At 34.3% G+C, this 14,762-nt stretch overlaps 1 pseudogene; it reads left to right on the top strand.

Annotated features, from left to right (window-relative positions):
• The first annotated feature begins 218 nt into the window (after positions 1–218).
• LOC114223559 (large ribosomal subunit protein eL27 pseudogene) overlaps positions 219–14,762 on the top strand; it is a 44,245-nt pseudogene continuing 29,701 nt past the window's right edge.

Below are 14,762 nucleotides of genomic sequence, written 5' to 3'. Positions count from 1 at the left end.
GAGGAGCCCCAACACTGACTTCTACTAGGGGGTAGTAGGGAGGTAAAAATATTTATCCCCACTGGCACTAAAAAGCCCACCACCTCAGTGTTAGTAGAGACAACATGGGAGACTGGACTTTCCCTCCCAGCCAGCAGTAATGAGGCACCTGTCTCCTCTGACTGGGGTGATGTGGAAAGAGACCCAGTAGAAATGCAGGGGTTTATCCCCTAGTAGTAATGAAACCAGCCCACTACAGTGTCAGTGGAGACAGTGAAGGGATCCAGAGCACCACTTCCACCACTGCTGTCATGGAAGATCCCCTCCTGGGTCAACAAAAGCTGAAGGGGGAATCTGGCAGTCATGAAGTGATATCCAACTACTCTCAGCCATTGGGTTGTCAGAGAAATACAGTTAAAACTGAAAATTTTAGTAAGATCCGTAGTCTCAGAATATAATATTAAAATATTCACACCTCAGTTAAAAATCACTCATCATACCAAAAACCAGTAAGTTTGCCAAACTAAGTGGGGAAAGGTAGTCAATAGATGCTAACACCAAGAAGACAATGTTAGAATTGTGACAAAGATTTTAGACTAGTAATGATAAAAATGCCTCAGTGAGCCACTGTGAAAATGTTTGAAACAAATTTCAAAAATAGAAAGACTCAGCAAAGAAATACAGATGTATTAAAAAATAACAAAATGGAAATTTTATACCTAAAATACAATAACCAAAATAAGAATCTCAGTGGGTTGAAGTTCCATTTCCCAGGATGTGAAAGGAATGAAGAGCTCTACAGACCCACTCCCAAGTGAAAAAATCAGAGCTGAAAAACAAAACAAACAAACAAAAACAATAGCAAACAACAACAACAACAAAAACCCCAATGATTTAGAGCTTCTGGAAAATGTCCAAAAGGCATACAGAAAATTAATAAACATTTATTTTTTCAAGAAAGCTAATAAAACTCAGTAAGAGCAATAAGATTTTGTAGCATTTGAGACAAAAACCCCTCTTTCCCCCCATTTCCAACCAGCTCAGCTGAATGAAACCTCCACTCTGGTGAGCTGGCCAAAAAAGAGAGATTCCCTTTCCCCTCATTCCCATTCAAGACTTGCCATATTTCTCTAGGGGAGAAAAGCCGTTTTTCTTTTTTTTTGTTATGTTAATCACCATACATTATGCATTTCTTATTCCCTCCATCTCCAAGTTGAAAGGCTAAGTTTATAATCCGTGAAGCTGGGAGATCAGGGACTCCCTTCCTGCACTGAACCTCTATCTATAGGACAGGGCTTCTATCCCAGACATGGCAAGCCCAAAATATGACGGCTCCAAACATTCTCTTCTCAGCATGCTCATAAGCCAGAGGTTCCAGCCAGGAGAAGAAAACTGACAACACCAGAGCACCCTCATCCCCCTCCCCCACCAATCTCTAACACCCAGAGTAGTTGTTTAGATTACTTTTCCAGGAGGAGACATAGTTCATAAGAAGAAAGAGTGTCTTAATAAAGTACAGATTAAGCCATAGGCCAACCAGTTCACCAAGAAGAACTAGGAAAAGAGATAGTTAAGAAGGAACTTCCAGGAGTCAGAACAAACTGCAAAGACTGGACTCATACACTAGCAGTGCTCAAATATAATTGGATTTGACAGATGAGCAATGTACATCCAGGCACTATGGAAACAATCTACTTGCAAGTAGGCTAGCTTAATGGGCTGGGCATAACATCAAATGATGCAGACAGTGTAACAGAGATGAAGGAAAGAGAGGGTCAAAGAAGACCCTGCTAAAACCACTCTCATCTTAGGGTGACTGACATATTCAAGGCTATACCCTCTGAGGAATAACGCTGAGGACTCCATACTTCACTAAATAGACAATTAAAATAACCCAACCAATTCATAAAACAAATGAAGAAGCAAGAACAACAAAAAGTGCACCTTGAAGTGTAGGGAGGGAATCAGTACCTGGAGTTGCTGCAATCTATTACCAAATAAGCCCATTTGTCTACTCACTTTACCACACTTCAACTATGGTAACATAGATACCCAGGTATTTTTCCTCAGAAAAAATCATAGATAATCTCATCTATCAATATTCTTTTTAAAACTATTTAAAAATTGCATTTTGTTTATTACAAATTTCTGTTCTATGTTTACTGGATGCAAGATAGGTATTAAATACTATAAAACGAGATCTGACTTCTGCCTTTGGACAGGACAACATAGGAAAACAACACAGAAAAGAAATAAAAAATACAATAGCAGCAGAGCAATGCACTGGGAGTGATATAAAGTAGACAATGCATTCTTAATGACTTGTTTCTCTTGTTTTGAAAATAGATGGGGACTAACTAAAGGCATATGTTCTAGAAAGGCAAGGAAAGGAGGGTAGTAATTATTTTTTGTAGTTAAAGTTATTTCTGGAAATAGCATATTTTAAAAAGTCCTTATAATAAAAAAACAAAGTAAGTTCATGCTAAAGAAGTGTATATGAAATGAAAGGAACAAGTGAAGTTGTATGATCACAGATCAAAAAGGTAAAACAAAGTTCTGCAATCCTGGATTTGTAAAATAGTGTTTTTGTGTCCTGACAATTTTAACTATATAAATATGTAAATGCCTGACTCTTTCTTCAAGCCAATAAAAATTCAATTTCTGAGTATGAGTACAATGATCAATTTGTCCTATTATATTAGCATGGATCAGACAACATGGGAATTTCTGCATCGATAAATATTTGTATAAGAGAAATGAAATCAGTATAATATAATTTTCACAATTTATAAATTTTTCCCAATGTGAAAACAAATATATCAACTTCAATTTTGCTTTGTTTCTTTACCCTAGGTTCTCTTTGGTAACAGAAAGCCATTATCCTACAACACAAACTAGACAACTGGCAATCTTTCTTAATTTTTCTCTGCCATGTCAGAAGTTCATAAATAAAATACTGTATTTCTTGAGGTAGGTAAATTCTTCACAAATAAACACAACCAGGAGCCAAAATATAACACAATTTCTAAAGGAAATAAGCTACTTCTATATACCAGGAACTGATTTAATATTTTCTTAACCCATTTTGGAAAAAAATCTTTTGAAGAAGACAATAATGAAAAAATCTTTGTTGTGGGTTATTGTCATAATATCTTTTGTGTTAGCAGAGATTGCACTCACCTAAAACTGTTGGGCTGCCAAAAATTTTTCAGCTTTGCAAATGGGCAGAATTAATCTTGATGAGTTATATTAAGAAGGTAATATTACATTTTTTGGTAATTACTTGCCTTATGCTTATTCCTTTTGAAAGATCAAATATTTTGTGTCTCCAAATTTCAATCAATAAGTATATGTAGGATGATTATCTTAACAAGATTAAATAGATATACCTTATATAGGGCTTATATTTTAAAATAAGGGGCACTTGGGGGCTTAGTTGGTTAAGCATCAATTCTTGATTTTGGCTCAGGTCATTATTTCAGGGTCCTGAGATCAGCCCTGTATCCTGCTCTGTACTCAGCATGGAATCTGTTTGAGATTCTCTCTCTCCCTCAGCCCCTCCCCCTACCACTTGCACACATTCTCAATACATACATACATACATACATACATAATAAAGTGTACTAATCCTTTCCTGAGAATAACCTTATTAAGAATACCCCAAATTTTTCTTTGATATTTAATCAGATTTAGAATTGTCAACAACTTAATATTTACTTGCAGCAAGAGTTAAATCTCTAATGCTTATGTTCTATTATAAACCATTCCTCAAATTAAGGCTGTTATCCAATCAACTTCACTTCACTAAGAGGTTTTAAAATTTGTGTTTGTCTTTACCAAATAATAGCCCATGATTAAAACATATATTATTATTCAGATTTGAAACTGAGTGAACAAACATAAACATTGATAAATGAGTAGATTAAGTATTAAGTGAAGTGAAACCAATATTAATGAAAATGTAAGTCTTGCATTAATCATAAATAATACAATTACTATCATTTTATCTATTGTTGCTGGGTATATAAAAATATTCTACCATTCTTGTTTAAGTTGTACTTAAAACTGCAATGGGGACAAATCATGTGGGTATTATTCCAAAGGAATGTGACAACAGAGATGAGTTCCAAAGATTATAGGATAACACTGAGATTTCAACTACAATAATTTTATGTTATATTACATTACGTATAAAAAGGCAGCAGAGAATAATGCTTAGCCTGGACCCTGGAGCCAGAATCCCTATATAAAGTCCTGTCTCTAACACATACTAGATATGTGACCATGGTCAAATATCCTATCTCTCTATGCCTCAGGTTCCTCCTCTGTAAAATAGAGTTAATATAGGTAACTGTTTCATTGAACTCTTAAGAAATAAAATAAAATAATATTAGTAATTACTTAGAACATTGTTCACAAAATAATTTTAAGTTTTGTGCAAATGTTTGTTAGAAATATTCATACTGTATTAGTCAAAAGAACCCCAAAGAACCCCATCCCTTCAGCTTTCTCCCAGAAAGATTGGAACTTTGCCTGTCCTCTTAATTAGAGAGTACCTGGCCACAGGACCATTCAGGCTTGGTGTTTAAAATTAGATGCATTTCCTGCAGCTTTTTCAGACTAAAATTTAGATCCATCAACTGAGATGTACCAGCTCAGTTTCATAGTTATAAATTGGGTGATAATTTCTATTGCTTCTGACATAAAAGTTTAATCAATTTGGATTTATAAAGCATTTCATTTTTATTGACTCTCACTTTTTAAACAACCCTGAAAGAAGGTGTGATATTGTAATCATTATTTTGCAATGTAGAAAATAGAAAACTAATAATCTCTAACCCATGACAACTGCAGAAGAGAACAAAATAAATACTTCTTTGTAGTAGATGTGGATATTTTTCATAAATGTATACCATTTAGCAACCAGTTGCACATGAGACGGAGGTGACTTAAGAGTGTGTTTTGGTGCCGTACGTGTTCTACAATCAAAATGAAGGCAAATGATTCCATAACTAAACTATTACATAACGTATATATAAGCATACACATATTTTATATATATGTATATACATATGCACATATAAACGTGTATATAATATGCACATATGTTGTATACACACATACTTCACATTAAAACTATAGTTGATTATTCAATAAACTGGAATTTCATCAAATATCTTAAACTTGTTAGTAAATGAAATATTTAATAATTTGTATGTTTGTCATTTGTGATGACCAAAGTTGATCACTTATTTTCTATAACATTACTTAGGTGGGTTTGTTATATTTGTCCTACCTTCTTACTAAAATATTTCTTAATAACATTTGAGTAACAATCACTTTAATGAATTTATTAATAATCACAATTTCATGGCAGATGACTGCAATTGTTTATTCCCTTTAATCTTGGCAATACCTTCATATGTAATAGCAAAAAACAAATTTTTATTAGCAAAGTGATTTGACATCTATAATATATTATATTACTGGCAATATTTAGTCTTTTTAATATGATAGCCTACTTTGTATTCCACATTTTAGTCAGTAGTCTTAAAGTTAACACTCAAATTTTTCTTTTTTAAGATTTTATTTATTTATTTGACAGAGAGAGATATAATGAGAGAGGGAACACAAGCAGGGGGAGTGGAAGAGGGGGGAAGCAGGCTTCCCACTGAGCAGGGAGCCCAATGCAGGGCTCGATCCCAGGACCCTGGGATCATGACCTGAGCTGAAGGCAGATGCTTAATGACTGAACCACCCAGGTGCCCCAACACTCAAGTTTTTATATATTTCCAGTACTTAGTTTGATTTAAGCAAATAACTTACTTGAAATTATCTGCATAAATAAATAGTTAAATACTTTAAAAATGATTAAAAATATTCTGGATTATTCACTCTATGACACTAATTACATACTATCTTCAATTGCTCCCAAATATTTCTATGTGTGAATCATTTTTCTCTAACTATATATGATTCCCTGAAAGAAAGTAAGAAAGGTCATAGCTAATATTTTATATCATCAAAAATTAGAATAGTCTAGTGTGCTCTAACAAATAAATCATCTCTTTTTTGTTCTATATTAAATGGCTTTTAACTTAATTTCCTGAATTCAGTCTCACAAAGTTCTGTCTCTTTTTTTTGCATATTTAATGTAGTATAATTTTGATAATATGTAAAACTATTCATGTCATCCATCCATCAAAAATGTCTCTGTGGGTCTTATTTGTTTATAAGATAAAAAAAATCACAGAATGATACAAGAATTTGATGACCCAAAACTTTGACACCTCTACTGTCTCCTAGAATTGTTTTTTCTGTGCAGAAGACTAATGTTCTCCTAACTCTTCAGTAAATTAGTAAATCACTCATTCACAGTAAGTATCCTCTACCATTATTTTTCTGATATCAAAGAAGAAGATGACAGTGTCTTTGTCAATATATAATCCAGTACCTCACTTTATATCACTCACCATATGGCACTGTATTAGTATATGTGTTAATATATGCACATGTCTATCACATATTTATATATAGAGAGAGGATATAAAGATATCTATCTATCATCTATCTCTATCCTATTATCTATCTATCATCTATCTATCTATCTGATGTATCTATGCATCTATCATCTATCTCTCATCTATTTATCAATCTATCATCTATACACATCATACACACACATATGACAGAAATCATGAAATGGTGAGTGCTTCATTCATATTTTTAGCGATGGTCTGTAATTGTCTTAATGAATATTCATTTGTGTTAATAGGGAATATGCTAACTTCAATTTGTGATTGAATTTGTGATTCCTTATGCTTTACATTAATCACTTTATAAATATTCATTGAGTGTATACATGTCAGGAACTGAACTGGGTGCAGAGATTTAAATGAGTCAAAGGCATACCTCATCCTTGCTTTTGAGAAACTTGCAGACCAGTGGAATACTAGTGTAAATTAAAAATAAAAATAGTACTGCTAGTGTAAATTAAAAATAAAAAAGTACTATCAATAAATATATATATGTCACATATACATATAGATAGATAAAAAGATAAATTTTAATATAATTTAATGTCTACTGTCTCTAAGGAATGTATATTTTCCCCCATTCTCCACTCTTGATGCACTTACTCATTTTTTGTACTTTTACTTTCTATCAATCTATCTTTCTGGCCTTATTTAGAATATTAGCTCCATTTTTAACACCGTTAATAGGGTTTCCTTCCTCACTAATTATCCTACTATTTTTCACTAGCACTAACTTTACATTCTTGGTAGATGCATGAAAGCCTAGTATCACTATTTTCCCATTCTAAAATGACTAGATAAACCTTAAAAACTGTATACCAGCAATTACAGATGTATGCTTTCCTGAAGCATTTTATCATTGATTACAGAAATATTTTATTTATCACTGTCATTCTGAAACATTCTTTATGGTGACTAATCAATACATTCTTTCCTTTCCCCTGCTACGGAGCTACATACTCTGGATCCTAGTCTTACCAATGGCCATGCATACAAGTTTAATAAAAATATTGAGGACAACCAGGAAGTGAACCTTCACTTGCTTTCATACTCATCTCAAGAGCTGTCTCTAGCATCAGATCCTTTTCTACCTCAGTGAAGAGTTGTAGCTCTTACTCTAACGCTTAACATTTTATTTATTTATTTATATATTTTTAAAGATTGTATTTATTTATTTGACAGAGAGAGACACAGCAAGAGAGGGAACACAAGCAGGGGGAGTGGGAGAGGGAAAAGCAGGCTTCCTGCGGAGCAGGGAGCCCGATGAGGGGCTCGATCCCAGGACCCTGGGATCATGACCTGAGCCGAAGGCAGATGCTTAACCAACTGAGCCACCCAGGTGCCCCAACGCTTAACATTTTAAAAAATGATTTGTGCCCTTGTCTTTTTTTGCCTCCATTAATCTGTAATTATTAAACTGAATTAAAATCATCTCAAATCCTTCTTTTAAATAATTTAGTGAATTAAAATATGCTGACTTTTATTCAGAACTATTTTAAATTGAATCAGACTCTTTTTTATTAACTTAAGATGAACATAGTTTTACTTATAGATTTCTACCAAAGTCAGTGTGGATTCAGTGACAGAATATATGGGCAATAGAAAATAGAAAGGAACTCTGTAGAAAAAAAAATCTTCCTTTGTAACTAATTTAGAGTTTGCCTAACTGATATGGTTAAGGAGTTTTGGTTCCTCCAACATGCTCCTCATAGTGCTTGAAGCCAGGGATCTGTAGCCAGATATTGGTACAGAGATGGTTTCTGCCTCTGTTTCCCCTGGAATATGTCCTGATCTCAAACATAAAGGACTGTACTTCCATAATTCTATTACACCATGTTTTTTCTAGATTCTTTGGCAAAAAACATAGTGGATTACCTGGTGATTTTGAGATTAAAGACAAAAACATAAGTGTTTAATTGACTTACACATGAAAGTTAAGTCAGGGTGTTTTTAAGAAACAACAAAACAGGGGCACCTGGGTGGCTCAGTCATTAAGCGTCTGCCTTCAGGTCAGGTCATGATCCCAGGGTCCTGGGAGAGAGCCCCACGTCGGGCTCCCTGCTCCACAGGAAGCTTGCTTCTCCCTCTCCCACTCCCCCTGCTTGTGTTCCCTCTCTCACTGTGTCTCTCTCTGTCAAATAAATAAACAAAATCTTAAAAAAAAAGAAACAACAAAACAATTCTTTCCTTATATTATTAAGGAGCCCAGAGAAAGTGCTATCTAGATGATAAGCCCAACGTTGTTCAGTTACACAAACAATTTAAAATCTAAAATTTATTTGCGAAATGGCAATTCACCTAGGACACTCAGTCTTGTACATATTAATGTTTATTCTAATATAAGTATGGCTATTTGGGTATTAATGTATCATGTACATATATATATGAATATATATATATATGCATCACAAGATATAAAATTGATCAATACAATTTTAAAACTACTTTATTTTATGATCACATAACATTAACATATTGAGTAAAGTTAGAAAATTAAAATGCATACCCATAAAACTTGGGTTCCAAACTATTTCATACCTCTTGAACTGTCACCATAAAAACGTTGTAGAGTCCTTATGTTTTGATGTCTAACATTTTTCATACTGTTTCCATGATGCTTAAATAAATATTAAAGTGCTTAGAAGATGGCAACTATCAGCAATTTGGCATAGCAATATCCTACTAAATATTTTCAATGGTTTTTCATTATCTACAAGAAAAATTCCAAATATTTAAAAATAATTTAATAATTATTCAAGATCTGACCTCAATTAACCTTTTCAAACTTCTTTCTGCAAATACAGATCAAACTGAATTATACCTATTCTTTAAATATTCACAATATCTTTTTAGATTCCTGTATAGTAGTCCTCCTTTATACATGGGGGATATATTCCAAAACCCCCAGTAGGTGCTTGAAACTACAGATAATTCATACCTCTATAGGGGGTATAGTATATACTATGTTTTCTATGTGAAGATACATATGATAAAGTTTAATTTATAAATTAGGCACACTACAAGATTAACAATAATAACTAATAACAAAATAGAGCAATTATATATACTGTAATAAAAGCTCTGTGAATGTCGTCTCTTTCTCAAAATATCTCACTGTACATAAACACCCTTCTTTTTGTGATTATGTGAGATGCCTACATAAAATGCCTACATGATATGGGGAGCTACTGTATTGATAAGCTTTTTGCCTCTTATCTTTGCAAATTCGAAAAAAAAATCCCAGGCTACATGTCATTTTCTATAAAAGAGTGAGTCCAAATATTGTCTCCTCATTTAGAAACCATCTCTCTATTTAGCTCATTCCATTGTGTCTTTTGTACAGTCTATACAAAAGTCCACATCTTTGACAACTTTGTACGGTTTTGGGCTTTGAAATCTGTATTTTAGTTAAATTTTTAAACATGCCCCTTTTCAGTATATATGTATTTGCTAAAATGGGCCAATAAATATGTGTATGTTTGAATAGATTCATCACTTGGCATATAAATTATCATAAGTTATGAACGTCCATCATTAATTTTTTGTAACAATGTGTGCCTGGGAAGGAGATAACTCAAGTGACTTCTGTCTGTATTGGACTGGCATCAACCTGGCAGTGGGTAATTATTTTCCACTGTTCCTTAAAATTTTAGTAAAAGGGAACAGAAAAGCCAAAGAACAGAAAAGCCAAATAAAATTAAAAAGTTGCCCAAATAATTGATGACCTCTGGGAGGGTTTATTTAAAAATAAAGAACAAAGGTAATGGGTTAGGAAACTATTGGAGCCAAAATCGAGCATTAATCCTTGAAGAAAGGCAACCTGCCTCACAGAGAAGCTCCCATATAGGGCAGGGCAATTCTCCGGAAAAGGACACAGCTGTGTGCTTTCAGGGGCCAATACTTATGACAGCTGAGGGATGGATTTACTGAGCTGATAAAGGAAAGTGAACAATTCTTGGTCCTTTTCTGAATTCCTTTAAGAATTGACTATTGGGATTTTGATTGCAATTGCAGTGACTACACAACAATTTGAGTAAGTATTGATATATTTATGTTACATGATTACTTTATTCATGTATGTTGTATTTAACTATTCTTCTATAAACTTTTATATTTCCCCCATAAAGGTCTTGGACATCTTTTGTTAAATGTACTGATTTTTTTCCCCTTGGAACTGCACTGATTTCACAGGATTGCATAATTGAAAGGACTTTCAAGACTCCATTGAGCATATTTTTGTATAGATTTAATAAAGGTAAAAGACATGGGACAGTAGCAGAAAGAAAACACAGGCACAGACTGGAGTCCCAGGAGATTTCCAGGTGAAGGTTCACACATTAAGTTCTAAGTCCCACAAAATGTGCTTTGCCTATAGACTAGCAATCACCAAGAAGAATCTGGTTTTATAAGAATTTAGTGAAGACTTACAGTGGGTCCTTTTACGCTTCACTGGTCATGCAGCCATGCCAGCCTGTGTAACCAATAAACACAGGTATAAGCTATCAAACTACAGGTCACTAAACTATGTAAGCAAGCTGGCCATGGGGACTAGGGAGTTTCAAAGTTTGAATAACATAAGAAATTACTATCTAGGTAATATTAGCTTAGCTTGGCCAGGAATCAGTAATAGACTTCCAAGTATTCCTGAATAAAATACCTGTCCCAGTTCATCTATAGATTAACCTTGTCTTAAAAAAGGCGATCTTCCTGAGTTTTGTTCCATTTCTAAATCACTCAATATTATTCTCTTTTCTAGATATTTTGCAATATTTATAATTAAAAAACATACTAATTACATAGTTTAATATGGTTTAGGTATGGCTTTAAGAAATATTTGAGTTTACCATATAATCCAGCACAAATTTATTCATAATCCTGCAAAGCCTGACAACTCTTTTGTCTTCTTCCACTACAAAAGTTGAACTTTATAAAGTGAATCAATAAATTAAATCAACGTAAGAAGTAACTGATTATTAACAAAATCTAGTTCCTCTATTTTCCATCAGAAGAATATGTTGTGAGGTTTTAAATGCAGTTTCCCAGGACATTTGATCAATCATTGATATCAGTATTATTGGAGGTTTTGTTAAAATCAATCAAATTAATCACAGCAATGATTCAAGCATTATACCCAATAGAGATATATTGTGAGTTAGACTATGGTCATTGCAAACTTGGTTATTTTTCTGTGTTGACCAATGTTGGTTTAACCACCAACCATACTGTTGAACAAAGTCTTCTGTTTGTATTCAGGAGGCCACAGTTGTCACATTTTACTTTATAAAAGGGTATCTGCAATATATAACTAAGATTAATATTATTCTTTTGCTCTCATCCTCTTGTGAGTTACTAATATATATTAGATTTTCATTTTTCCATTATTAATTTACTAACTCTCTTCCCATCTGCAATTACTTCTCCTTTCCATGTGTCAATAATTTTAATCCAGACCTTCCAAATAAGGGCAAGACTATCAGGTTCGGTCAGAAGATTTACCCATTGATCCAACAGCAGTATGAGACTGCCCAATGCTACCACTTCATCCATTGCCAGTCATGATTGAATGAATATAAGGCTATATTATAATCATTCACTGGTCAGCATAGAGTGACAGAAGCAGACACTTCTAACTCAGTTTATACAACTGAGAAAAAGAAACAGCCCATCCTATCACTCCCTCAAGAATTCAAGATATTATTTAGAGATGTAGTCATGGTGTCATGGTATCAATTGATTTTTTTCTCTCTAAATCATAAATGCAATCCAAGTCCTGTCACCACAGGATCAGGCACAATACAAGAAAAAATTAGGGAATACAATTATGAAAGTTTCAGTGTCATTCCCCATATTTTTTGCTCTACTTTCCTTCCAGTATCTCAACAATTCATCCAAAGCTGGTCACCTTTTACTACCACATGTATTAGGTTTTACCACATGAATGAATGAATGAATATTCGAACATACAAACCAAGATACCCCTTCAATTTTTTATCAGCACTCCCCTCCCTCAATTTAATATGTGGAGTTTGCCCATTCCAATATTCAATCAGTGCACTACAAGTATCACCACTTTGCGGTGGTAAGGTATATAAATCCATGGTAAATGATGCTTCTTAGCCCATTGGTGCAATATACCTGCATCATAAATGGGTTTCTTGATCATATGTTATAAAAGTAGAAGATTCAACATAAGATGCTTTCTGTTCTAGATTTCTGTTTGTGTTAATGATGTTTGTTTCGCTTGTTGGATATACATATACAAAACCAGAATGATTATCTATCTCAGTTAAGATCCACCCATAAACACATGGAAACATGGTTTATAGGCCCATGTAATCTACAAACAAGGTATGGGGTGGCCTAGACTATCCTGGTAGACACCCATGGCTGCCTTTTTTCTCTAATTTTCTTGTTGACTATAGAAAAAAAATATTAGTTACAATTTAAGCTTCTGACAGAAATAATGGGGTATGTTTTTTTTGTTTTGTTTTGGTTCTTGTTTTTGTTTTTCCTGCTTGTTGTTGCATCGTGTAAATGTCTCCATGGTGGCGGCTACTCATCCCATGTACCTAAGTGGCCACCACCAAAGAACAAATAGGGACATTTTCTAGTTGACCCCACTCATCTTCAGAATTTGGATGAATGTTTTTTGATGTGCGTGTGTATGTCCTAACTTTATTCACTCCTCCCCCCGAAGTTCACAAAGTTTTCCATGATATAGTGTCCCATAGTAGGATTTCCTTTATTTTCCAGTCATTTAAGATCCATCTTCCAGACAGTATTGCCAGTCCATTGTGTATGGTCCAAAACCTATAAAAATCCATAATCTATCATTCTTGTTATCTAGTTCCTATGGTGCCATGAAGACACATCCCTTATGTGTGCCCATTGAGAAGATTTGGCTTTTCCTCCTTCAGCTAAAGTGTAGTTATCACCAAGCCACACTGTAGTTGCTTTCTAGACTGAGTGCTGGCTACCTACCTTTAAGCAACCATCTGCAACCCTCCCTACTGATTCAGCATCCTCCAGTAACTGATTCTATCTTTAAGCAAGATATATTTTTATTTGTTATAAAAATATTATTTATAAATATCCAAGATCCTAAGAATTCCCCTTCCAGCCTACCTATCAGAATCTAGTATACTATGGACTTATATTTTTCTCTCATTTATTTCTGCCTGTTCTAATTCCTTCCCCTTAAAAATTCCTTCCCCTTAAAATCAGGGCTGTTCTTCTCTTTCAAGATGGATACTAATTTAGGAAAGAGAATGGAGGCAGGATGGGACATTAGCACTGAAGCCACTCTGTGGTCACTGGATGAGCTCCTACCTCAAATTTGGTTCAGATAACAATACTGAAGAGGCCATACATACACCTGGAAGAGATTAAAAGTTTTATTATTTACACAATGAGGCATTCTAGGAAGAGCAGGACATGCCTCCCAAATTGGTCTTAAAATAGTATGAAAGAGCAAGAAAATGAGACTGGCTTGGGTATTTTATTGTTTTTAGGTGTTAGTGCCAGGCTGAGAGTTCCCATGTACGGGCAGGGTCTTTGATGGCTTGAATTCTCTGTTGGCATCATAGGAGGGAGCACCCAGACTTTTTTTTTTTAAGATTTTATTTATTTATTTGACAGAGAGAGAGAGACACAGCAAGAGAGGGAACACAAGCAGGGGGAGGGGGGGAGGGAGAAGCAGGCTTCCCGCCGAGCAGGGAGCCCGATGCGGGGCTCGATTCCAGGACCCTGGGATCATGACCTGAGCTGAAGGCAGACGTTTAATGACTGAGCCACCCAGACACCCCAACACCCAGACTTTTTTATGGGCTTGCTCAGATGTAGAACGGAAAGCAAGAGGAAGGATTGAGACTTAAAAACCGACAGTAGTCAACCAGCAAAAAATGGACTCTCATTATAATGAGAAAATCAAGGAGTTAGAAAATATATCAGGCTATTCCTTAGCCTTCTGACATTATTATATTATTTTTCAGGGAAATAGAAGATTTCTGAGTTTTAAACTGTACCAGAAAAGGAAAGATAACCTGGTTGGGGAAGTACGTTGTAATGTTAGTACGGAAAGTAGAAGTATTGTGAGTTCAGAGGAGAAAGAAAAAAAAATTTACAGAAACTAATTTAAGCTGAGAATCATAAGTTCAGAAAAATTATACTTTTGAAAGAAAAGTTATCATTACTTTAAATTGCTTGAGGCATGGACCACTGAAATAATAATATTTAATACACAGTTTT

The sequence above is a fragment of the Eumetopias jubatus genome, unplaced genomic scaffold, assembly GCF_037043125.1.
Source record: "Eumetopias jubatus isolate StellerSeaLion01/CBP00866 unplaced genomic scaffold, mEumJub1_p1.0 scaffold_4, whole genome shotgun sequence".
In the NCBI taxonomy this organism is placed as follows: Eukaryota; Metazoa; Chordata; class Mammalia; order Carnivora; family Otariidae; genus Eumetopias; species Eumetopias jubatus.
Note: the sequence above shows the minus strand (reverse complement) of the source record. Positions and strands in the feature narration are given on the sequence as shown.